We start from the raw sequence: 26135 nt of genomic DNA, 5'->3' as shown, positions 1-26135 counted from the left end.
GATGGCAAAGGAGAGGCTCTATCCGCGTGCCCACAGGGCGTCCCCGAGAGCTGTTTTCTCCAACACCTTGGAAGATACGATGCCCGTCTGGCCTGGACCCATTTGCCTCCTTGGGTGGATCCACCGGAACGAACAGAAGAAATGAAGCTCCGTCGCCAGCATTACTTGATGCTGCTGCACCTATGGAAGACAAACACCGGCGCATCAATGAAGGAGCAAGGTTAAGTCGAGCACCAAAATGAACACGGCAGTTACACGACTGGTTAAGCATTCAAAAAGACTGATATCTGATACTTGTGGTACTTGCTTTTTTTAATGCTAAAACATTACAGGCAGACTTCATCTACTTTAGAAGCATGAAAGAAAAACTGTGTTGTGCAAATGTGAGTGCATCAGTGTGCAGTAAATGGCAAGTTTGTAAAAGATAGGAGGTACAGAAATGTTCCTTTGTTAAATAGAGCATGCAAGGTTACCTTGATGCACGTACAAACAGCTATCAAGACGTCACAATCATCACAATATAAGTATGCAATCTAACTAAGCATACTTGGAAAGCAACGCTAAGTCCTAACCTAGTTCTTTCTCTTTCTCCATGCAAAGCCTACAGTCCATAGTGCCCAACCCTAGAATGAACTCTTTTTTTTTCCTATCTGAAGTCACAATCGTGTTTATGCCTGTGCCCAATACAATGGCATATGAGGGAAGGCAGCAAGTGTGATCCTTGCTGCAAGTGTGATCCTCACTGCCTCTGTTACAGTATTATCCTTGTGCTCACCAAGGCATTAATCAAGCAACTTATTCTTTCAAACTGTTTGTTTATTTCTACAATATACGTTTGTTTTTCACTTCTGTCAACTGCATTTTATACAGGGTGCTTTGGCTAAGTTGTGCAAAAGTTTGAAGACCCCACATGTGAGTTAAAGCAGCAAATAAGTAGCCATCGACATATGAGGTATACTCATTCTGCAGCGATGCAAACCAAAAATGGAGCTCAGAAAGTCAATGCACTTCATGCAGTGTTGATATAATGGTACGAAGTTTCCTGCATGAAACAGTTTCTACAGAGGATTACTTTTAAACATTAAGTCTTCAACATTCCTTCCACAAGAGCATGCCTTGCCTCAATGAAACCCGTGCCTGTCATCCCTCCCTTCACTCTCTTGAAACCTTGTCGATCTTTTAGGGCGTCATTGCTATTTGTCGTTTTTTTTCACAGAAGAAAAACTCTCGCCGGTCTTGTTATTTCCTCGCTCTAAAGCTTTGTGTGAAGTAATTTCTCATCAGGAATGCCATGCAAGTTCAAGTGTAGCATAGCATTCACAAAATGAAAGCAGCATGCTCGCAACATTAAAGGAAATTCACGCTAGACCTATGCACTAGGCTTTGCAACAAAACTGCACACCATAAAGAGCGAGCAATAGAAATTCTCCATCCTCCAAAACTTAATCAACCTATAATGTAAGATAGGCAAAATTCCATAAAGGCTTTCCTACGCATCTCACTTCCCCTGGACAACATGGCTGTCCTCCAACTAGTAGCGATGTTGACATTACGGTATGATTTCCAAGGGCATGGATTGTGCAAGGAGGACAAAGCAGGCATAGCCAGATTACAATGCATGCTCACACCTTATTTATCTTTCTAGGTCAACGTCTGCCATCGTGATTGGGTCAAACAAGATGCGTGGGGAAGCCCACATGCAGAACTCAAACAAGTGTGTCCTAAAGCCACCTTAGGAGAGTTTTGTTGCTGGTCTAGCTGGCACACGATTTCAAAATTTAAAACAGCGCCAGGAAATGAGACATGAAAGTGGCATTATGATCGTATTAACCAACACTTGTTCGCCATATAGAAATTTTTCTTTATAGTACTATCAATTCTTCAGCAAGATTCTTCGTAGAATATTCCATTAGCGGTTTTTAGGAAGCTGAGATGTTTCACATAGAGAAAAATTTGACAATACCAACGATTATGCTGCAACAAAAAAGAAAGAAATTCACACAAGCTGACTAGACATTAAGCAATCTGAATGTGGGACAGACACTCAAATCCTAAAGCAATGTGAATTAGGAATACACACAGAGACCTTTGAGCAATGTGATTTAAAGAGAAAAAGAAATAAATACCTTTGCAAGGTTTCACATCTTTTGCAACATAGCTTGCAATATTCATACGACTAGCTTCACACTGCTGGGCAATGCCATCATTGACATCAATTTACGAAAAATGGAGCTGGTACTCCCCCTAAAAATGCATGTGCAATCAAATCGCACAACACTTCACCCCCTCATGCCGATTCCCTCCAAAAAAGTGCCAACAATTGAAGTGAAACACATTGCACGGCACAAGATTTTGGAAAGGATCACATCAGTGCTTGTGGGTGCAGCCGTAGCACTGAGAGTACGCCTTCTGCTTGAATGCGGCCAGGCATCTGGTGCACATTAAAGGTATCTCTTCGCTGAATGTGCATGTGGTCTTGCATGTGCGACGTGACGAGCACCGTGTGGGCATAAAACACACAAAGTACAGCTATTTGTTCACACAAGTTCTGCAATGGTGAGTGCTGCTTGCTCTTCCACTTCTGAAAAAAGAAAAAGCGGTGCTTGCGTGCTGGATCTTTGATGCCTTGGATGTGTCCTCGGTGTCGCCCATCACTGACCACCATTGGTGGAAGAAGCTTTGCCAGGTCTACTTTCCGCTACCTATCCTGTGAGCCAAAGAAAAATAAAAGGTAACAGTATTATAGTATGGAAAAGCCAAAGTTTGGCAATGAACACAATCGTTACAGAATGCCACATTAGGCACAATTGATATTCATAAGCCAGGTATTCAGATGCTGCACAGCTAGGGACCCCTTGCCCAAAAGTTTTCACCGATGGGTAGGACTTACCCACAGTTAAGAAGCTCTAAGCAAACTATCAAATTATAAGAAAACTAAGCTATGCATATGTCACAGCAAGTTGACAAGTGAAAGCTTCGTGCACATTCTTTTTCTGTCACTCAACTTTGCTGTAACTGTTGGAAGCTCTGTCGCTACACCACTATCACAAAGCTCGTCAGATTCACCCATGTGTAAAATACTTTGCGCAACCAGCCTGAAAAAGTGGAGCTTACAAAGCCAATGTATGTGTTAGAGTCGCAGTAGTGGAACCACCATTAATCCCTTTATAGGTCTTGGGACACGAAAAAATCTGATTTGGCATAGCGCCCATCCAACATCTATGTACCAGATACAGTCTCAAATTTACCCGAAATAGTAAAGAAATTTAGTGAAGCTAGTTTTATATGCATCAGTGACGAACTGAGGCTGAAAAATTCCTAACGATTACAATACTCCCTAATGCGAAATTTGAGCGCAGCTCTGTATGCGTTTTCATTTCCCATATCAATATTTTGTGTTATGAATATACAGGTACACGGCTTATATTAGGAAGAGAATGGTGCGAGTAGCGTAGCTGGCATGGACAATCTGTCACGTGTGGCAAAGTGTGGCGCGACTGCTTTGCTAATTGGAAGATCGCGAGAGGCGGTGCATGGGTGATGTGCAGGCGCGATTCACAGCAGCCGCCGCAGGCAGACCTCCGCTCATGCAGCACTTTGTTTCCATGCAGACGACGAGTGCTACTCTGGTGCCATATCGTAGCCATCATTGCCACACAACCCATCTTGCGCAGCACTACTTTTGTTCTCACGCTTTCGTTTCACCGATGACAAGAGCAGCCCTTCATTGCACGAAAATCGTGCCATCAGTGTCAGTGGCGACAACACCCAAGGGAGCGTCACATCGAGCCTTACTTGTAGCCGCTCGCCATCACTTTTTACAACAGCAGCGATATGCATCACAGACGCTGGTGCCATGAACTGACCTCAGCAGCAGATACAACGGACAAGCGTAACCTTCCCCACCTCATGCCACCCCCCCCCTCGGAAGTGCAAACGAGATCGTCCATGCAGCTGCAGATGCCATAGCCGCCAGTGTTCTACGTTCGGTTTCATCTTTTGCTGTGCTTGTTCACTCGGTTAAAAGGCATGACGCTGAGGCACGCCAAAGCTCAACACAGGAATGGGTGCCTAAAAGTTCCACTGCAAAATTGCCAAACTAGTTTACGTTTTTGTAAATAGAATGGCTTACCCAGTGCATACATCATGCCATCAAGCCAGTTCTACTAATTAGACTTGCAACAGGTATTGCAATTTAAGCACGCTTCAAGAGAGCAAGGAAAAGAGTTCGCGTCAATAATACCACACCCCTGAAAGTGTACGGCTAAATGGAAGTTAGAAAATACCTACAGATTTCTTGTAATATGCACAATCTGTCCTGCACAACTTTTCTGTAGAACATGTGAAAGCTGAATAAATGACCACCACAGACTCTATCTTCTGATCTTGCAGGGTTGCAAGGAAGGTCCCCACCCAAACAAATATGTCACCAGTAGAACACACGTATTACAAGATCTTTGTAAAGTGGCACTGCCAACAACTATGCTAAACAATGTGCAACTGGATGTTATCCAAGGCTTCTTTTTGATCCGACATTCTCCTTATGCAAGCTCCATGCCATGCTAGCACGAAGAATAACAAAGAGCAGTACAAATGGCACTCGCAGAAAAAGAGCCTGCAGTGGCATTATATTTAGGGTCCCTTAGTGCATCAGAACGTCCGCTGTAGACAAATGCAACAAAAGCTACAAATCTGCAAATGAACTGATGGCATCAGCTATGTACGTATTGCTATGGACGCTCCGCTGAATTTCATGGTGGTGATGATGATTACAGCAACAATGACAGCCTTCTTTGAGTTTTGGTTGCAGTTTTGCTACCAAGGCAGCATAAATAGAGGGAGAATTTCCATCTTATACTTTCTTTGGTGCACACTCGGTGCAATTTTTCACTAAAATGCCGTTTCAGAGAATGACGCCACAATTTGGAGCAACTGATGCACATATTCCACCACCACAGTCAAGAAGGAAGGCCCTATAGTCAGTGACAGTTCAAAAGCACAGCAGTAGGTCAGCCTCAGAGAGAACATCTATGCATGCACCAGTGTACCTGCTCGTCTATAGTGCCCTTCTCCTTTCTTGTCCTTTGTATCCATGTTCCCCTCATTCCCTTTCCTCGAACACTTCCTCACCACGAAATCCCTCGCTCTGCTGGGGAAACTCTCTATTGGGTGAGACTGATGGGTTTTTCAAGAGATAAATGATCCATTCAGGTTTGCCTGGTATATGTCAACAGTGGTGCCAATCCCCATATAAAGGGTGGGAGGAAAGTGCTCGTAAGGTCAGTGAAGGCTTTCTTGTATTCCACTTATGAAGAACCAGTTCATGCCACAAGTTGCCTTCTTTGTCCCCACATTTGGAGGTTTTGTCTGCTTATGAGTGCAGTTTGTGACCACCTCATGCACATTTTTGCTGAACAGATAGGGCTTCTTCTGTTCAAGACTGTAGCATTTGTAAGGGAAACATTTCTTAAACTGTGGAGGGATATATGCCTAGTGTACTGTGTTCTTTTAGTTTGTCAGTGACTATGGCACATTTGAATTTATCACCAGACAAATTAATGCATTTCTGCGACCAGTGCCAACAGCACACCACTTGAGTTTGCAAAACCAGTGAACACATCATGTGGAATATGATGTAACCTTAAGTACGCAAGTTGTGGTTGTAATATATGAAATAGTTATTATGTAGCAAGCATAGCAGATTGGAAGAATTGCACCCCGAAACATGCTTAGTGAGGCTTCCATGAGCACACTTAACGTGCATAGCTTCTGCCGTGTTGCCTTCCAAGTATGAAATGTAGCATAGGCACTATCAGTTACACTACAAATGAAAAAGGAACGATTCAAGAGGCATAAAAGCATCACTTTCCAGTTTGCTAGTTGGCAAGACAGATCAATAAGCATTGTCTCCTGCAAAACAACTGGACAACTGATTCTTGGTTAGTTCCCTCATGTGCATAAACAATATACAAAAAAACATATTTGCACGTAAATAATGCGACCCTGAATATCAAAAATTAAATTATGGGGTTTTCGCGCACCAATACCATGAACTGATTATGAGGCACACCATATTGGGGGGGGCTCTAGATTAATCATGACCACCATGGGTTTTTTAACGTGCACCTAAAACTAAGTATACGGGGTTGTTTTTGCGTTTCGCTCCCATTGAAATGCGGGCACAAGCGGCCAGGTTTGATCGTCGAATATAATGCGAAGGGGGACTTTCAGTTTCTCAGAAAAAGCAAAATATACATATTTCAATTCTAATGCAAAGTGATCCCACAAATAGAACTGCCATAATACATGAAGTGGATGCGCACAGGGCACTTTATTCATCGTTACTGTGAACTGCCATCGCATAATACAGTGAAAGGACGAGTGCATGCACAAGTTTATTGTCAGTGCCAACATCTTTGTCACTGTCAGCAAGAACAGTGTATTCTTCTTGAGGGCTTCTGTCCACTGTGCATTTGCATGTGTTCTTTGATGTGGGTTGTATAGCACAAAGTGCATGGGCCCAGGTGGTAACACAAATGGTACGATTGTCTTGCTACACTTGGGTTTGTAGGTGGAACTTACTTCGTTCCTAATTTGCAGAGGACTGCGGAGATTTGCGAGGTGCCTGCGCAAGGCCTATCGAGCTCATCAGGTTTGCCTGATCCACGCGTTGGCCCCTGTTTAAACAGAAAGCTGCTCCTGCCATGAGTGCTTGGCCCTGCTATGCACCTATACAAGACAACCAACAGAATTACAATGTCAAACCTTTGAGGGACACCTATGGATAAATGTTAAGTCAAGCTACATTGAAAGGTCAGGTTTATGTAGTAATGAATTTGCCATCTGTAGCGAGAACCAGGCTTTTAGAATAGAAGCAAGAAAATGAAGACAATGAAACAAATCCATGGTGCCACCTCCTGTGGACCATACCTCTCATGTGAGGTTGGGACTGGCCCATTCACAGAGAGCGAGAGAGAGGGAGGTCACTTGGGAATTCGAATTGAGGAGCTTCAGCAGCCCTTTGGTGGCAGTCTCCTATGTAACAAGGTCATACCCTGGGCCACAGAAAACGATAATAACCTCCTAAATGAATTATCTATCAGTCTAACTCTGCTTAATATTTGTCTTTAGCAAATGTCCCTTCAGGTAAGTATGAGCATGATTTCAACGAGAAGCTTGAAGATGTGGTAGTAATTAAAAAACACTGTTCATTTCTCCCAAAAGTTGGCAACTGTGCCATGCACAGTCCTAAGAGTCACTAATATTTTGTCAACATGATCTGATTTCTCTGTGGCTGCTTAGCCTAGATAAACATACTCCTTCACAGGCTGAAATGGCTAACAACCAATCCCTCATTCTTGTTTCCTTTACAGGCATTTTGTAAATGTGTCGGCATGGGTGCACCAGTCTGCTCGTCTACAACCATTGGGTCTGGCTTTTCGTTGCAGCCATGGGCGCCTTGCAAGATGGCAGACCTCAGTACAGCTCTTTCTTTTGAAATCATACATTCATAGAGTAACTCTAGAAATTGGAGAGTGCATTATTTTTCAGAGCTGCGTGTCATGGAGTTTTTCGCAGTATTTATGTCCATGTGGTTCGAATTAAGCAGCTTTCAAAATGCAAGGTAATGCATAAATTAGCTCTTTCCTTACTGTAACCATTGAACAAAGATCACCGGCGACCAACATGCACCGTGCCCAATTTCAGAGCTCCCGACACATTTACAGACATTCTGTGCCATCCAGAATGTAGTCCAAGAACTAAATCTTCCATTTCCTGAGTACGGCAGTTTATTCCTTTGCCATTCCGCAATGCATCTCAAGAGCATGCGGAGGTGCGCACCTTGTTATTGCAAATGTGGCAGGCAGTCCATTAGTTAGCTGCTCGGCTGGTTGACGTGGGACTTGCAATTCTGTTGCGCCCTCAAGTGATCGATGAGATGCTACAAGTAGCAGTGCCTTTGAAGGTTATGTCAGGTCATGGGAATTTTCTTCTAATGGTGGAGATGTCTAATGCAAACATGGATATTCGTCTGCTGTTTTTGACAGCTCACTAATTTCCTGAGCTGACTGAAATGCTGTAAAGATATTGGCAATATTATATCTATTTCACAGTGTCTCACAGCATGTCTAGGGATCTGCTACCCCCAGCAAAGCAGAATGTGATGTTTTACACAGTATTTGCAGTGCCTAGCAGGAAGAGCTAGTTTCTACTAGCCAGAGAACATATCTTTTACAGCCCCTGTTGTGAGAACTAGCAGGCAGAACTGCTATGACCTTGTTGCAGGCACTATGTTCACAAGGAATTTTTTAAAGGGACACTAAAGTGAAACACAGCCCATCTAGACTGATACAGTACTCTTTGAAAACTCTATTGTTGTTATTTTCGTGATAAAGGGTTAATATAAAAAAAAAAAGACTAAAGCTCCATTTTTCCTTTTTTCATACTGAAACCCCAGCGGTGGTTCATCAGTGTGTAGCCAAAAATTCCGAGGAATTTTTCACAGTTGGACGGCATTGGCTTAATGGAAGCACCCAAAACTTGCATGTTCAGTGCTTGGCTCCTTTAAAACACAATGTAGTCTATTTTTTATTAGTAAAGAATTGACTAGACCCTATAGTAAACACCGTCACAATCCAGGTCATGGCGAGCTGGTGCAAAAGCTTCAAGGTGACGTTGCCACACATTCTTCTTCTCTTGTGCCTTTTCTGGCTTAACAAGTGCCTTCTCGAAGTGACAGCAGTGCTTGTGGTATCATATAAGTGTAACTCACTAATCCAGGTGAGGGTATTTTCTCTTTAGTGGCCACTAGAACTTTTTTCTGGTTTTCTCGCATTTTGTCACCAGCCATTTCCTTGTTACCACTGTCACCTTCACTTTAGTTTGTGTTGTCTTCTCAAAAGGTTTCTCTAATCCTCGTTAGTTTTCTTTGGATGTGCTTTTTAAAAGTACCCACCTCTATGCCTAAGTTTCGCTTTGCTTCACCACTGTTGCCAGCCAGCACTTGTTTTTTGTTGTTGCTGCTTTTTTTTACGTGCAGAGGTAATGTTCGTTACCTTTAAAATTTTTCCATCTAATAAGTACACTAGTCTTATGAAGGAACCACCAGTTGATAGTCGACACCTGTGTTGTATGCATTCTTTGTGACCTGCTACTGTTAATGAGCTGCCGACGAGAGTGCCCACATCCACCACTCAATGATGTTTAATATTTTATTGCAATAACAATTATATGGATATGCGAGGTATGTTTGTACCTGTCACCATTGGCATATAACATAATAGTGTGCTATTGGCTACACAACACAAAAAATTTTGCTTTCTGCACGGCATTTTCCCCGTGCAGACTGAATATTATGTTTACATTAATTTCCACTAAATAAATAATGGCAATACAGGGTGAAAACTTTGCATATGCGAGTTCGTGGCTTACACCGCAACGTGTCCCGTGCACAATGTTTGCAAAAGCCAGACAGCATTGCGAGTTCATGTAGTGCACCACAAAGTGGCACCAGCTGCTTTTTGCCTCATGCTGCCTACGATTGCATTCCCACCCAATCACAGAGAAAGAGAAAAAAAAAACTAAAAGCAAAGCAGTTGCACCGGTTTGAGAGCTGCACAGAAGCAGCAGACAGCCGACAAAGCACAAGGCTGTGTCGGTCGAGACCACGGAGTATGACATTTAGGAGGTGAAACTCGCATCAGCGCGAGCAAGCGCGGCTGACCAGATAAAGTCACAATTGTTGTATGCGCCGACGGGGCCATATACAGTGGCGGCGCCATGCGGCGCGTCGTAGAAGCCCCGGCGCAAAAAAATATGCAGTGCCCGGGCACTGGCGCGCTCTCCACGGCGGTAATTTCTTTCCAGGCCGCCAGCACGATAACGGCTCCGCGGGCTTGTGACCTTTTCTGGTCGCCGCAAACAGCGGAGTTTCCACTCCTAATTGTTTCTTGCTCCGTGGTCGAGACGAAGCTGAAAATTTCCCAAGGCTCTCGACGCAGTCTCAAGGTTAGCACTCTCGCAAAGAAATAAGAGCATGTGCAGTAGACTGTATCCATGATCCTGAAAATTGGGTGCACTGCGATCATTAAAGGCTGCAAAAGAGTTAGGGGACCTTTGGATACAGACATCGAAGGGACTCGGATGTTTCTCACAATCTGTGCACAGGATGTGCCTATCAGTGGGCCAATACTTGCTGCAACGGATGGCAGAATTTCGAACCCGGAGGAAACTTGAGCCAGCTGTTCAAAGACTGACACAGCATCGTTTACAAAAATGTGGTGGGGGAAGCGGCATTGTTGGATGCACAGGTGAAGCAACAAAGGCTGCTAACAAAGCTGCTCAGCGTGCTGGAGCACTACAAGGAAAAAGACATCTACAATGGCATTGAAACTGCACTTTGCATTTAAATGCTGCGATCAAAGACACACACTTAAAGAGGACCAATGCCCCGATGGGCAGCACTCCAAGCTCAGGGTGCCTAAGGTCCCTTAAGGGAGACTATGTCGTTGTGTACGAACATGGACAGGAGCTATCACCTCAAGCCTTTCATGATTGGACAATCAAAGGAGCCGAGATGCTTCAAGAACAAACACATCTCAATTCACTATCGCAATACCAAGAAGGCTTGGATAACTTATGACCTATTCAAGGAATGGCTGGTCAAGTTTGATGTCATCATTTAAAGCCAAGGTAGGAAAGCGGTGTTTTACTCAACAACTACAGTGCACACGGCATTAGCCTAAAGCTAACATCTGTTAAGCTAATGTTCTTGTTGCTCTATACAACAGCAGGCCTCCAACCATTAGACACCGACATGACAGCCAATTTCATTGTATTAGCTGTGCATGCTGGAATGGCTGATCCTAGTGATTAAACCACTTGGCTCCTAGCACATTGGGGCAAACAGGTTTCACTTAACACTTTAGTTAAAACTTCTTGCCTGCAACTTACCAAAGCACGATAAGTTGGCTCTCTTTGTGCAAGCCACATTTGTGTTGCTAGCATGGCATTTTAAGTGAAAATTCTTTGAAATCATGGTATGCATAATTATAAAATAAGAGGGCCCTTGCGAAATGAACATGTCATTCATAAATTAGGTGCAACAATGAGAGAAAACGAAAGTATATTAACAAATCTGAAAATAGTGTTCTAGCACTTCAATTTTACCATAACAACGATACCCGGCATCACCTAGGCATGTTGTTGCAATCGTTGTTGACTCGCAAGTCTACAGCTTGCAAAATACCCCCAATGAGGGGATTGGCCAAGAATCAGGCAGACATCATAATAGAACAGACCATGTGAACTAACAGTTTGGATGTTGGCATGTACACCTAAATAAATTTTATGGTGCAAGAAATGCAAATGTTTTAAATGTTAGTATAGAAGAAAATCACGCGGATCCCTCGTACTGTGGGAATAAATGTAAACGAAGCAGCTTTCTGTGCTGTTTGCTTTGATTGACAATTAGCTGTGATGTCGATGGAAAATGTTTAATTTCTTTAGCGTTAAATGCAATACAAGAGTGGTGAGTTGCAATGGTGTTAGTTTGTGTGCACCACTGCTGCTTGGCTGCACAGTACACAGAACCCACAGCGAGACATGTTTGCTTGAGGCATTGTGCGCTATCGTTCATAACGTCCTAGAAGGTTAGCAGTGTCATTGCCTCGCACGGTACCTCGCAATCACAGCATAAATGTCAAACATTAATTGAATTATGCGGTTGTACGTGCCAAAACCACAGTTAAAATTAAATTATGGGTTTTTGTGTGCCAAAACCACGATCTGATTATCAGGCATGCCGTAGTGGGGGACTCTGAAAATTTGGACCACCTGGGGTTCTTTACCGTGCACCAAAATTGCATTTCGCCCCCATCAAGATGCGGCCACCGTGACCAGGATCCGATCCCGTGACCTTGTGCTTAGCAGCCCAACACCATAGCCACTAAGCAACAACAGCAGGTCAAAACCACAGTCGTATTATTAAGCATGCAATAGTGGCAGATCCTGCGATCTTGAGCAACCCCATAGCCGCCAAGTGGCTGCAGCAGGCACAGAAGTGTTGATTTGACGTGCAGCCATGTTCGTAGTGTCTAGGCGACACTATGGTCCTTTAATGCAGCTTTGCGTTTGCATGCCCCATGTAAGTTGTGCGCTTGACAAAGTTGAACGACGTTTATTTTTCAGAAATATCAGAAATGTACTGTACCATACCTTTAACTTAAATATATCTCGTTTGTCTGCAACCACTGTGTCTAGTAGTGACGTTTCCTTGCTTTCTTACCTTTTCCTTCTCCCACATTCCCCCCCCCCCCCTTGTATGGGAGGTGCGAGCAAAGAGTGGCAAGGCTCTTATTCACTCGCTTTGTGACTGTCGGTTCTACCCATTCTCGGCCTCCTCTCTACCATTCTGTCTACTTGCCCTCGGTCGGGACTGTTTGCACATTAGTACAAAGGTAAGCGCAGCCATTAAGAGGCTATTGTGGCGTCACACAGTGAGCTCCAGAGGGCATTGTGGCCCACGTTCACAGCATATTCTAGTATGTTTGTGACTACATATTCTACAAAAAATATGTAGTAGGCATTTTTATTGACATTAAAAAGAGCACTTGATACTGTCAATCCTGACATACTGTTATCAAAATTGGATAGGTATGGATTTAGAGGACCAGCTAAACGGTTTCTCATCAGCTATCCAACTGAAAACAGGGTGTTAAAAAATATAGGTGTGTATCTAACGTTCATTAAGGCCTTCATGATATACCTTGGGCTCAGTGTTGGGACCATTACTCTTTTCTTTAAATATAAATCATCAACCAAATGCTCTGAATTACAGCCACACTACTACATAAGCAGACGACATAGCTCTTCTGTTTTCTGATTAGAAAATTTAGATGGTCGAAAGTCACGCTAATAAGGATCTTTCCGAGATATACCAATGGGTTTTACAGAATAAATTGACAATAAGTACGTCAAAAACTAAGTACACTGTCTTCTCTATTATAAAATCTCAGACAGTTTAACTAACCTACGAAATGGCCCAAACCATTTGGCCCAAATGGTTTGGCCCAAACGGCCCAAATGGCCCAAACGAGCCGATCAACAGATATATATATCTAGGTGTAACTCTCGATTCAACATTTAACTTTAATCCTTATATAACTTAAGTAAGCAGTAAGTAGAGACGAGATTGTTTTGTCCTAATAAAAGCTTGAAAGTTCTTTCCACTTCGTACACTAAAAAATCTATATTATTGCGTTTTTCACAGCCACCTGATTTACTGTATAGTGTCTTGGGGATTTATATATAACCCATATTTAGACCAAATATTCATAATACAAGAAAGAGCCCTTCGTATAATCACACACAGTCAATTCACAGATAGATATGTTCTACTCTTTGGTGGTCTAAATATTACAACAATCTTTCGCATGAGGGATTACAAAGTGGCTTGTGTAGACGCACACAAATTATAACATCCCACCACCATCCTCTGCTTTTGTCTATCCACCTCGTCCAAGAATTTTTTCAACTGTCAATTTAGCCTTCCAATTGTTAACAATGTTTACTGCAAAAGAACTATTGTCTATGCTGCTGCCATAATATGGAACAAAGTACCTACAAACTTAGATAGGTCATGTTTTATTTGCCGATATCAAAAAGTTCAGACGTGATCAATACACAAGCCTATTGTAAACTGTTTTTTTCACTCTGCATTATTGTTGTATAAGTTCTTCTGTATCTTAATGTTCACTTTTGCATGCAACTATTGTATAACTATTTAACGAAATTGGTGCACAATGTCGTGTTGTCTCGCTACTGTTTCTAGCACTTCCTGTGTGGGCACACATTTAGCTGAGAAGGCTAGGGGCCCAGATGACTCACATGCATCTTTTTTACCATTGGTATGAATAAACCGATATGATTTGATTTGATGGAAAAGTACAAAGCACCACTTTTCCTCACTGCCATGCTCCTGCTTTGTATATGCATGCTCCGAACCCCCTCCCAACAAGGCGTGCAAGATGGCGACAACAGCAGCAGCAGCAGTAGGACAGTCGAAGGACGAGGCAAAGAAAGCTTCACTTTAAATAATAAGAAACAAGTTAACAAGAAAATGCATTGGTGTACTGTGGAGCAAACATTCCTGTGACTGATCCTAAACATAAAGGCCGCAAAAGACAGTATTAAGGATAGCATTAAGTTCACATACAGATTTTCATCACGTCAAAACAGTCGTACTTGCATCCATTCCCTTCTTTTCCATTTGCACTTATATTCATTTTAACTTGTTTCCGTTTGTGTTCCCATGGACCACGAGCATGTATTCACAACTCTTGTATGACGATTGCGGCGATAACAGGGTCGTCAATTGCTCCCCCATGCGCGAAGTGTACAAACTATGTTTGAATGATGGCAGATGTGTTTGCTGTAGCGTAAAGAAGGCACAACATTCCTGACTAGCTAGCGTCCGAGTTTGAAAAGAATTCTTCAAGGCCTGCAGCAGTGAGGCACACAAGAAAGCAGTCAAAGGAGTCACCATGAGTGTGCGTCTCTTGGCTTTTCCAGTAAACTGGGCTGCCTGTTCTGCCAATCTTTTTTTCATTAGCTCTGGTATAAGTGCTGTCAAAACCCGTAGAAAGGTCGAAGGCAGCTAGCCGCTGTCAAGGTCGTCCATTTTATGCACGGCTGAGAACCACGATGTCCTGGCGGCCCATTCATATATGTCTCACATACCTAGCCGCTTTCACAGTCGTCTGCATATGCGAGATTCTGGAACCACGATGTTAGAACCATTGAGAAATAATGCTTTATGCTATACTGTGTTACCTATTGTGCAAAACCCACCAATCACGGATAAATCAAGGGAGCTTTTAGGCATGTAAGGTACTCTGGGCTGGACTTATCCGTGACAAGGTGGCCTCGCCACCTACAGGTGTATCCGACTGAGCTATCTCGGTTGTTCGGTTGCCATAGTCAGAAGTTCGGATAAATCCGAAGGTGGTAAGCATGAATTCACCTCCTCCAGTACACAGCATCCCCAGGCTTGGAGTGGCACCTGACACTGGCAAAAGTTGCCATGAGCCGGTGGGGCTATACTAATCCAGGTACAACCAAATTAGGAAGACCCACTAATCATCAACAAAAGACTCCCTCACCAGAACAGGAGTTGACCTCCCCGGTGCAGTATTCGACCACGCCCTCCCAAACGACTCATTCTCTTGACCAATTGCCTTCAGTCCCCAGCAGCTGTAGAGCACCTGACCAAGGCAGCGGTCGGACCTTGCATCGCGGGAGGACCAAGTGTTTAAAAACTGCTGTTGTGCGGATGCTCGACACACTTCTCTTAAGCAGTCATGTTGGACTGAGACTCTCTCTCAAGCAGTCATGTTAGACTGATGTACTTTCTCAAACAGTCATGTTAGACTGATATAAATACTGTAAATAAACCCATATTCCTCGTTCTCGATAAGAAGCAGTCCTCCCCTTCATCAACGTCCTCAGCGTGGATAAGTTGGATGACGGCATGGGACAGCTACCTTCGAATTCATGCCGGATTCCAATCTTGACAACGGATCACGAGCGATGGGATTGAGCCCCCAATCCTGACATGGCCTATGCAATATTCCTGCGACATTTGAGCGTATGATGGACTCTCTTTCACAAGGCTACAAATGGACCACCTGTCTCTGTTACCTTGACAACATTATTGTTTTTTCTGCCTTGCTCAGCAGCCACCTTATCCGACTCGCTGCCATTCTTGCGGTCTTCCGAAAAGCCAGGCTGCAATTGAACTCCTCGAAATGTCCATTCGGGCACCGTTAGATTACTGTGTTGGGACACCTCGTTGACGTATCCAGTGTACAACCAGATCCGGAAAAAGTTCACGCCGTTCACAGTTTCCCTGTGCCACGATCTGCTTCTGACATGCGCTGCTTCGTCGGCCTGTGTTCTTACTTTCGCCGTTTCGTCAAAAACTTTGCCGACGGTGCTCAGCCTCTGACAGATCTAAAGAAGAACACGCCGTTCTCATGGGCCCTGAGCAAGCTCATGCATTTTCCGCTCTCATTGGGTTTCTGACTACCCCTCCCATACTTGCCCCCTTTGATCCATCTGCACCAACCAAAGTTCACACTGATGCAAGCGGCCACAGCATCAGCGCTGTTCTAGCCCAACAGCAGAATGGTACCAAGTGCGTGACAGCTTACGTCAGCTGCCGCCTTTCACCTGCTGAGAGAAATTACTTCATCACTGAGTGGGAGTGCTTGGCTTTATTTTGGGCTGTCACCAAGTTCCAGCCATATTTGTACGGTCGCACATTTTCGGTCGTTACAGACCACCACGCCCTCTGCTGGCTGTCTTCCCTCCGGGACCCCACAAGACGGCTTGGTCGCTGGGCTTTGCGGCTCCAAAAATTTAATTTGTTGTCAACTATAAGTCTGGACGTCTGCACCTCGGACGCTGACTGCCTCTCGCGTCACCCATGGATCCTCCCGATCCTGTAGCGCATGATCCGGTGACCTGCGTGATGGCTTTGACTCACATGACCGACATACGCGCTGAACAATGCGACGCATCCTTACAGTCCATCGCCGGAGTGCAATCTGGCAGCACCGACAGCACATGCTGCATGTTTGTGCTGCATGATGGCATCCGCTACTGCCGCAATATCAACCCTGACAGCCCTGAGTTGCTCCTTGTCCTTCCTCGTCATCTGCGATCCGTCGTTCTCAAACAACTTCATGATGCACCAATGGCGGGACACCCCGGAGTTTTGCGTACATACGACCACGTACGATGCCAGTTCTTGTGGCCGGGTCTCTGCCGCTCTGTGTGTCGTTATGTCGCAACTTGCAAATTGTGTCAGCACTGGAAGAAACCTCCCCTGCCACCTGCCAGCCAACTCCATCCAATTGAAGTTCCCTCTGAACTATTCTTTCGCAAAGGCCTTGACCTGCTTGGCCCTTTGCCGACTAAAGCCCCTCCATACATGTTTCCGCCGACCAGGTTAAGTACCGTCAACCTACTCTCCTCCTCCACGCTCCTCGCCCACCCACCCCCTTAGCTTCCGGCCTCAAGAGGAACTTACATAGCTGCACCTTCCTGTTCCAAGTGGAAGTGACGCTATGTTTTTTAGCGTTGTTTACTTTCACGTCGATAGAGAGGCTTTAATTGCACCAGGTGCGGTTTAAACTGTGAATGCGATTCCATCCAAGAACCACCGCCTATTGTAAGCAGCGACCTGGTCGTGTTCGCGTCAACCTGTGACGGGTTGTGCCACGAGAGACAACGTACAGTGGAATCTAGTGCCTGGGCGCTTGGAGACACTGCCGTTTTTCGTGCGTTTGGAAAACAGCGACTGTGAACTACTGTTTCAGCAGAATACAACAGCTCTTTACATTTTTTTTATGGTGACTGCAACAGCTCTGCTAAGCACACGCAGGCTTCTCACCATCGTGTAACAGCAGTCAAAGTGGAAATTCCCGCAGTGCAACTCCAGGAAGTGGAAACACCGGAACAGGAAATTTTGAAACCAGAAATGCTGGAACTGGATTTGGTGTGAGGGGAAAAGACGGCGCACAACAAAGGTTGTTGCTACTTAAAGAAGCGGCGGTGGCGCGTGGATAGAGGGGCCGACTATAGGGAATAAGTGGACCACTGTCGCCACCGATTATGCAATACGCTATGCAATAACAAAGGCGTTGGCAACTAGTTGCGCAACAGACATCGCCGATTTTCTCCTTCACGACATCATTCTCCAGCAGGGTGCACCTCAACAGTTACTTACAGACCGCGGCCGCTCGTTCTTGTCTTGAGTTGTGGACAACCTCCTCTGCTCTTGTGCCACTGAGCACAAGCTGTCCACTGCCTACCAGCCAAAAACTAACAGTCTTATGGAACGTCTCAACCGAACACTCACAGAGATGCTGTCTATGTACGTTTCCAATGATCACCGTGACTGGGACGCCACGCTGGCCTACGTGACATTCACGTATAGCTCGTCCCAACATGACACCGCAGGATATTCCCCCTTTTATCTTTTGTATGGTCGCGACCCCACTTTGCCCATTGACACCATCCTACCTTCTGTGCCCCGCGTTGCCACTGAGTACGCTCGTGAAGTCATCGATAGTACTCACATGGTGCGTCAAGTCGCCCGATCTTGCTCATTAGCCTCGCAGCATATGCAAAAAGAGCGTTACGACCGGTGCCATCGCGATGTTCAGTTTGCCCCAGGTGCTTGGGTGCTGCTTTGGTCACCATGTCATCGGGTTGGCCTCTCCCAGAAGCTTCTCTCTCACTACACACAGCCTTATGAAGTCCTACGTCAAGTTAACGACATCAATTACGAGATCACGTCGTTACAGTTCCATCCATCCTCAAGTCCACCGCCTGTTGACGTCGTGCAGGTTTCGCAGCTGAAGCCATACTTCGCTCGCAGTTCTTCGCCTACCATGTGCCGAGACAACACTTCACCACCCTGGGGTGCTGTTACGAAAGGATGAAAGAGAGAGAGGAAGAAGATCGCAAGACGCTGGCTGCTGCGTGTTGTTACTAGTCAGCCATTTTAACCCCATTGACTCTGCTTGTATATACACTGTGAATACAGTCATACTCCCAACATCCCTGTAACAATATCATGTAGCAGAACTATGGATTAAAGGAACATTAACAGGCACCTTAAGTTAAGGAATATCAGGAGAATATGTTTATTCTTTACGAGTGCTCGTGGGCTTGTGCTGTGCTGCGATTTGCCATGCCTATTGTCAGGCATCGAAAGCTTTCAAGCTACGTTTTGTGGGTTTTTGTTATGAGGTCCTTTTACATGTATTGCCATGAGAATAAACTTCGATGTCATTGAAAATGGCCTATCCTTACCCAGTGTGCGAATTGATAAGCCAATCAAAGACACAAAAACAAAAGAATGGTACTAATGCCACCAGGATGTTCCAGCACCAGCTAGCCCCAATGCTGAAAACACTGAGAGCATCGACGCACATCTAGTTTTTTTTTTTTTTCTTATCAGCAAGAAATGGATACATTGTGGTTGCTTTAACGTCAGCAAGACATGTTGCGCCAATCACAAATTATTGAAGCACAAACGAGCACTGATGGTTGGAACACCCTCTAACCATTCTATGAACTCATGATTGCACTTCCCACATATAGCAAAGTTGTATTCAAATCTAGGAATGAAGAAGAGTGTCTTATGGTCAAGGTGTGGCATATTAGTGATAGCAGTAGCAAATGTCTATGTCAATCCCTCCGTCACCTCGCATAAGGAGAAATTGTCATATCTGAACCGATATCTGTCAAGGGAGTGCATGCTTTAGTGCTGCCTTCCTAATGAAATACGCAGATAGTTTTTCTGTCTTCCTTCTTTTCCACCACTGAGTAATGTTCGAGTTCATATTCTCCATTCTTGTCATTCTTCTTGCTTTAGAGTTTTGTACTCCTGCCTTTAAACACCATGAATCCATACTATCTTGCCCAGCTTTCTCAAGTTCTAAATGATTACACTGCATTCTATGGAGGCACCAAGAACTCAAGTTAGAAAGGTTTGCAAGTGCCTTTTGCATGTAGCTGATCTATTACAAGAACAAGTACTCAGAAGTAGACGCCACCACACCAATGTACAGACTAGAACATTTTGGTGCAAAATTCAAGAAAATAAAGTGACCTTTGCTCTCTCCTCTAGTAGAACAAATTAAGATAAAATGAAAAGTAATTTAGTGTTTCTCTTTAGGGTACAATTTTTACTATCTGTTATGTGAAGAAATAAAAGACTGGGCTGATCCCACATCTGTGGGGCAGCCACATTGTTTTTTAATGTTTATACAAATGTTCTATCAAACCTTATGCAAATATAATGATAATGACAAATATTTGTACCAAGCTCTGCTCCATACCCAGTTTTTTAAACTTTCATAGTCAACTCCTCCCTTCTCTAACTTAACACCTCCTGTTCAATGCACACTCTGGTTGCATTTTGTTTGATTCTTCCTCCCCACTTGACTGCGAACTTCTTCACTTCCATATATTTGAGTTCCTCCAATTTTCTGTTGCCTACTTCACTTCCTGCTTTTTGTTCTGCTTGTCTATTTAGGCACATCCATATTGTGCATACCTGCTGGCCCAAATTGCCTACTCTGCAAGACAGCACCTGCAACATTGAAGAAAAGAGGCAAACAAATCTTCCCTTAAAGGACCCCTCACCAGGTCTGACCATTTTGAGCTAACAAGCGCAGAGCATGCAATGCACGCTACGAATGTGTTTGCAAAGAATTACATCGCTACACGTCGCAGAAAGGTCTGGAATTTCCATCCGAACTCCATGTTCTCTTTCCCTCATGGCGACCGCACTCCAACCCAGACGGTGACGTACTCGTGTCCCTATGTACCTGTGCCTACGTACTCATGTCCGCAGTGTGACATCGCACGTAGCGACAAGTGACTTCGAGAATTATTCAAGGCAACATCTGTTATTTGTATGATCTATTGCTTGAATAGACGAATTGAAGTTTAGAGAAATAATAAAACACACAAATGGAATGTCAGCGTATTTTTTGTTTTACTTTGCACCGAAGCAAGAGAGATGTACTTCTGCTTCGTTTGCTTGTTCCCACGCTCGTGCACTCACGTGCGAAGGTACCGAAACTATGCCATTTTCTACCGTGTTCCAGCGCGTGATCATGCTGTGACTCACTTGTTCTGCCTCAGTATTCGTGTAGCACTGAATTATACTGCTAGTCATGTGTCCTTGTGCACAGCGCGCAAAAGCATGCGCTGTGCAAAACAAGGCAGTCACAACAGCTCGCACACAACGTCGTCAAAGGAGTATGCAGCAACCGAAAAAAAAAGTAAACAGGAGAAAAAAAAAATGAAAGCAGAGCCCGTGACGTATGTGCCAGGTGATCCTCAAGGTCCGGTATAAGAGAATGCAGGGAAGGAATTTCACTTGCGGAGGCTAGATGGGGCAAGCAGAGTGTGTCTCGCTATGTAGTGGAGCTCGCCTCCTGAAATCATGGGTTTGCAGCACTGAAATATATTCATCTTGGTTGTTAATGAGCCTATTTGAAAAATTTTTGCAGCAGAACAATCCCTAGAGGACACGTAACAACTCCCAACATATATCCAAAATTTGCTATGGGGCCTAGCGAGGTGCCCTTTAAAAAAAGCCACAGCTTTGCCTGAAAGACAGAGTATTCATAGTGATCGCAAAGTACCAGACAACTACACGAAGTAAGGGTCGTAGTTTTATCAGCCATATAAATTGCAGTAAACATTGTAATTAGACTAACAGGCACGGTCTCGTGCATGCACAGGCAAACATGAACAGACCTCACTCGTGACCCCAAACATTTGCTGTCGCAATGCTGGCATGATGGAGAGTGCGAACAGAGGGGAGCAAACGCTTTTGCAGCCTCTTGCTTCAATGTGTCTCAGAAACTTGAGGTTACATGACCTCCAGCACTAAATGCGCAAAAGACAGGGCACATGCAGATACCAGCCATCTCGGCTCGACGAAGCTTTGCCTTCGCTAGAGATTGCCTCCAAGACAGGGTACAGGCAATATCTGCACTCAGTTATGTGGAGTCGTGCAGCCACAGCCGAGGATACACGAGCTCACCTGCCTTCCTAGTGTGTGCTTGATCATGGCACCACGCACTCAGTTCTGTTATTGGCAACATTTCAAAAGCTTTTCTTGAATTAACACAGCACTGGAGGCACCATGTGATTCTTCGAACTTCTCATTTCAAGAACATGATGCTGTTGTGCTAACTATGGACACAGAAGAATTCAAGACCACAACTGTGCACCGAAGGCAAGCGATATGCTTTAGGCAACGTGATCCGAAGATACCTCACAGAGTATGTGACGCATGGGCATTTCCGAAATATCGCGGAGACTTGAGTTTATCTGCGACACCAAATTGACAGGTATTCCCACTGGAGTTGCTGACACTTAGGCATCTACGATCAGTTTGGGTGTTTTTTTTTTCTATATCGGATATTTTTTGTAAAACTAAGATTCTTGAATATATTACTGAACTAGAAAGGGTTCCGGGTAAGTTGCACAGGAGACATTTCACACAAATTGCTATGCTTGCTTTGCAAGGACAAACAAATGCCACAACTATCAAAAATGTCTGTAGCAAGTATTTTCCCATGTGGCCTCCAGAGAAACAGTTATTGCCAAATAAACGCCCAAACTGGATAATTTTCCTAGCTTTGAGATCCCATAATGGTGGAGTGCCTGGCATGCAGATTGTTTGTACACCCTCAAGCAATTTGAAAGTGAACAACCACATCACTTCCAAGACATCCTAATAGCTAAACACTTCAGCCCTGCTTGAAAGAACCAAATGAGACTAAACACTAGACAGAAAGGATACCAGTTGCACGCAGGCATGCCAGATTCAAAGCAATACATGAGTAACACTCGCTTTACTTTTTTCTTACTGACAAAAAGGGGCTAATTTTCTATTTTAGTTTTTTTATTTGTTTAATTTTCATTTTAGTGGTACATTTCAAGTTGTAGTAGTTGCCACATTTTGCTGCAATGCTGGCTGATATTGTGATGTGCTAGTGCCAGTTTGTTTTGCAATAAAAAAGCACTTTGTCTTGGGCTGAACCGCCAGCATGTTCAGTTGTCATTCACCATTCGAAAGCCTAGTGCTTTCCTATAAGCGATCCAGGTTTTTACGGTCACCACTAGGCCATCCATACATAGTCCCTCCCATTTACCTTGAGACACAAAATTTTAGCTGTAATTGTTGTGTATTCTGAACAGACGTACAGCAAAAGTGATTGGCAAGAGAGTTATTGAGAATTCTGATAAGAAATTACATAGGTGCACCTCGGGAAGCATGAATGCATAAAACAATTTGCAATTTTTACTAAAAGCATTAGGCATAAAAATCTTTGTTTCCGACTTCAAAGAAGTTAGACTATACCAAGAATAAAGACAAAGGTTCAGCAGTTAAGTCAATGAGTGCGATAAGCAGCTCGACTGCAATGTATTCCTATACGTAACCTAGCAACACCAGTCATATAATCAAACAAATGTTTACATATGCATTGCTCAAGACTGGTCTTCCCTTGAACATCACTATGAACTGCAGTTCAGGCTATTGGTGACATGGTGAAATTTGTGGTCTATTCTTTCTGTCAGAGAATTTGGCTGCGATGTTTAACCATGTGGTTGAAAACAGCTGTTGATCGAATTGATAGGTTTCCCATGTCCTGATATGGAAAGAGCTCAAAGCATAGTTGGTGTTCCCTGTCCCACTGCTCACACATCTAATTAACCCACCAGTAGGTGTCCGGTGGCAGTTCTTGTCTGCCTCAGACCTCAGCCACTAAGACCATCTGCAGTCCTGCCGCTGTCTGCCTTGTAATATGGTTAAATGTTCAATTTTCGCATCACTTTCTGGCTTCCTCTTATCACCTACAGATTTCCAGATTTCGCTGGCACATCCTCAAAATATATACTTCCAAAATTGTGTGATGCCATATAGAAGTGAAAATTTTCGTGCAATGGCATGCTTAGTATCAATCAAAAGATAATCAAACACAGCCTGAATCAGAGGCCCCGAATTTGCTTTTGTAACGTAATTATCAGTTATACAATGAAAGTCACCTAGTGTATACCTCACTCTAATAGACAAATCCACTGTGTTTATCTTAGCCAGTAATTTTTTTTTTGTTCCGATACCTAATTTAACCAGCTCCACATTGGTGCTTAGTTAGGATGGCCCTAAAGTGACAAAGATTACATGGATATCATGATTGGGCCATTCTGCTAAATTTAAGCACCCTTATGGCCATGTTCCAGCATGACCAGCGTCCCGTCAGCATCTTATTAGCATTGCTTCGGCGTCAACAGGCCTGCAGAAGATCACACCTGGTGATAATCTAGAGGAACTCAACCCATCATCACTGGCCCCGTTGACTCTCCCAGAGGACCTGAAAGGTTCAGATGTAAGTGACGCCTATCATGAATGCGCTGAAGGAAATGCAGTGAGCGTCTATGGGTACGTTAACATCAGGCATCATTTAAATCAAGTCAAGCATGGGCTTCAACTTAAGTTGCATTTCTGAATACGGAGGTAAGACCCCACAACGGACACTCCAGGCAGACTTTTGTTGCCGGCGTCGCTGTGATGTTCCATATAAGGTCCGAGGGGGATAACACCGTCGCCGCATGTTTTACGTGCGAGTGAAAGCGTGCAAAGGGAGCCAACAATCACGGCATATCTCGAAAGCGATCTGCGTTGAAGGCGGAGTGCAGGCGCTTAGAGGGCTCATACCTTTGTGCGTGCTGCGTTTTGGCCACTCAGTTTGCGCTGAAGGGATAAAAGGTGCGAAAGTCACTTCGCTCGATGCTGCTGCCGTGCTTCCTCACGCCAGTGTTTTGACAGAGTGGGTTCGTGCTCATCGTGTGCGATGTGTGTATGTTCGCCTGTGTGCGATAACAATATGCTTCTCGATAGTAAGCGAATGTTGGCAAGCTTATACGGCCAATAAAACTACTATCCTTACTTTGTATAGTGGTCTATTACTTTGCTATCGAAACCAATGCTTCGCCTTTTAGGTGAAACTGCGACTTCCTTTTTTCTACATGGATGGATGGATGATTGAGGCTCAACCCTTTGAATCGGGTGGCGGCGCGCGCCACCTAGCCTTGAATGGTACTATATGCATGCATACCTATGTATTTACTCCTTTACTTTTGAGTTGATATTATCCACCAATCAGATAGCCTCCGTTTAGTTATTTCTACCTGTTCAAAGTCTATTTTACTGTCTTTAAAACCCAAAGCTTTGAATAGTTCCCCGTTACATTCAACTGCACGGTGAAGTTGTTTCCAAGCAAGCATCAGGTGTTCAGCCGTCAAAGATGAAACGCCGCGAACGTGCGCAGCTAGTACCGCGGCGTCGAAGCACAAAGGGAAAGGGCGCGAATGCGGTCGCTACATGGATCTAGACGGTGCAAGGCCTGATGTGCCACAGGGAAAGCGCATGTTGCTTACACATGCACAGCGAACACCGCGGCGTCAAAACACAAACGGAAAGGACGCGAACTCGGCCATTCTCTTCCTAACCTGCGGCGCTCGCTTCCCTCACAACTGTCGCCGACTTCACAGACGCGGTATATACTTTTGCGCGTGATAAAACACATTTTGAAAAGCAGTACGTGTTGACTCTTGTTCTGCAAACCAATATCAAACCGCTACACTGAAGCGCGAGTACTTAACCAGTAAATTGTTGAAAAATCTGCTGATCACTTGTCATATCAGTAGCTGTGGCAACGCTGCAAATTAAAGAAATTGAATCTTGCCTCACTTCTGTCACGACAAAAACACAAGCACGCAGGGAGCTGGCCGGTGATGGAGACTGGGCACAAACTACGCACAGCAGCCTTCAGGGAACTCAGTCGAGGTAGACTGCTCGCGTTTGGTGGCGCGCTCGAAGAGTAAATTTTTTTTTTAAACGTGCTGAGCTGTGTTTTAATGATAGTTTACCTGACACATGCAGAATATCCACATCGCAGGAACTGCGTCTTGGTCCTAGAAGGGTCGTTCAGGTGCACTTCGTGTAGGCGCTGGAGACGCCTGCGGAGTTGATGAAATTACAAACCTCCACGTCGTAGGAAGAAGCGGACATTATCCTCGAATACGTGCACTCCGACCAGGGTGTACGCCATGCTGGGTGCACAACGCAAACACGAGTGTGACGGCCAGCAAACACCGCATGACCGCGTTACTCCACCAACGAACCAAGCACATACTAAACACACGCAAACACAACCAGATATGTGCCGCCATCGAGCAAGCCACCCGCCTATGTCACTTAGGCACAGACACAACCGCGACTTTTTGTAATAGCGCTAACGACCTAATAAAAACAATCTTTTGTGTCATGTTTTCTCATCAGTAAGGAACACAATGTAAAAATAAAAATTGATATGGATTATAAATTAATTTCTAAGTTAGCATTGTTAGGCGAAGTTTTTTGCATGAGAGCCAAAGAAATGAACGAAACGAAGACATTAATCATTAGGATCTATACAGTTGCTTTCGTTATTGTTTATATTTTTTGCTTTTAATTTTTCTATACTGATAGTCAT

The 26135-nt window shown here is 44.3% G+C and overlaps 1 long non-coding RNA gene across 1 annotated transcript; it reads right to left on the bottom strand.

Annotated features, from left to right (window-relative positions):
* Positions 1-219: 219 nt before the first annotated feature.
* Positions 220-25842, bottom strand: LOC142592669 (uncharacterized). The gene is made up of 3 exons (XR_012830771.1): positions 25531-25842; positions 1226-2707; positions 220-1167 (listed from the first exon to the last, which is right to left on the bottom strand). It is a non-coding gene; the product is annotated as an uncharacterized LOC142592669 (long non-coding RNA).
* Positions 25843-26135: the final 293 nt, after the last annotated feature.

This window comes from Dermacentor variabilis, chromosome 9 (assembly GCF_050947875.1).
Source record: "Dermacentor variabilis isolate Ectoservices chromosome 9, ASM5094787v1, whole genome shotgun sequence".
Taxonomy (NCBI): Eukaryota; Metazoa; Arthropoda; class Arachnida; order Ixodida; family Ixodidae; genus Dermacentor; species Dermacentor variabilis.
Note: the sequence above shows the minus strand (reverse complement) of the source record. Positions and strands in the feature narration are given on the sequence as shown.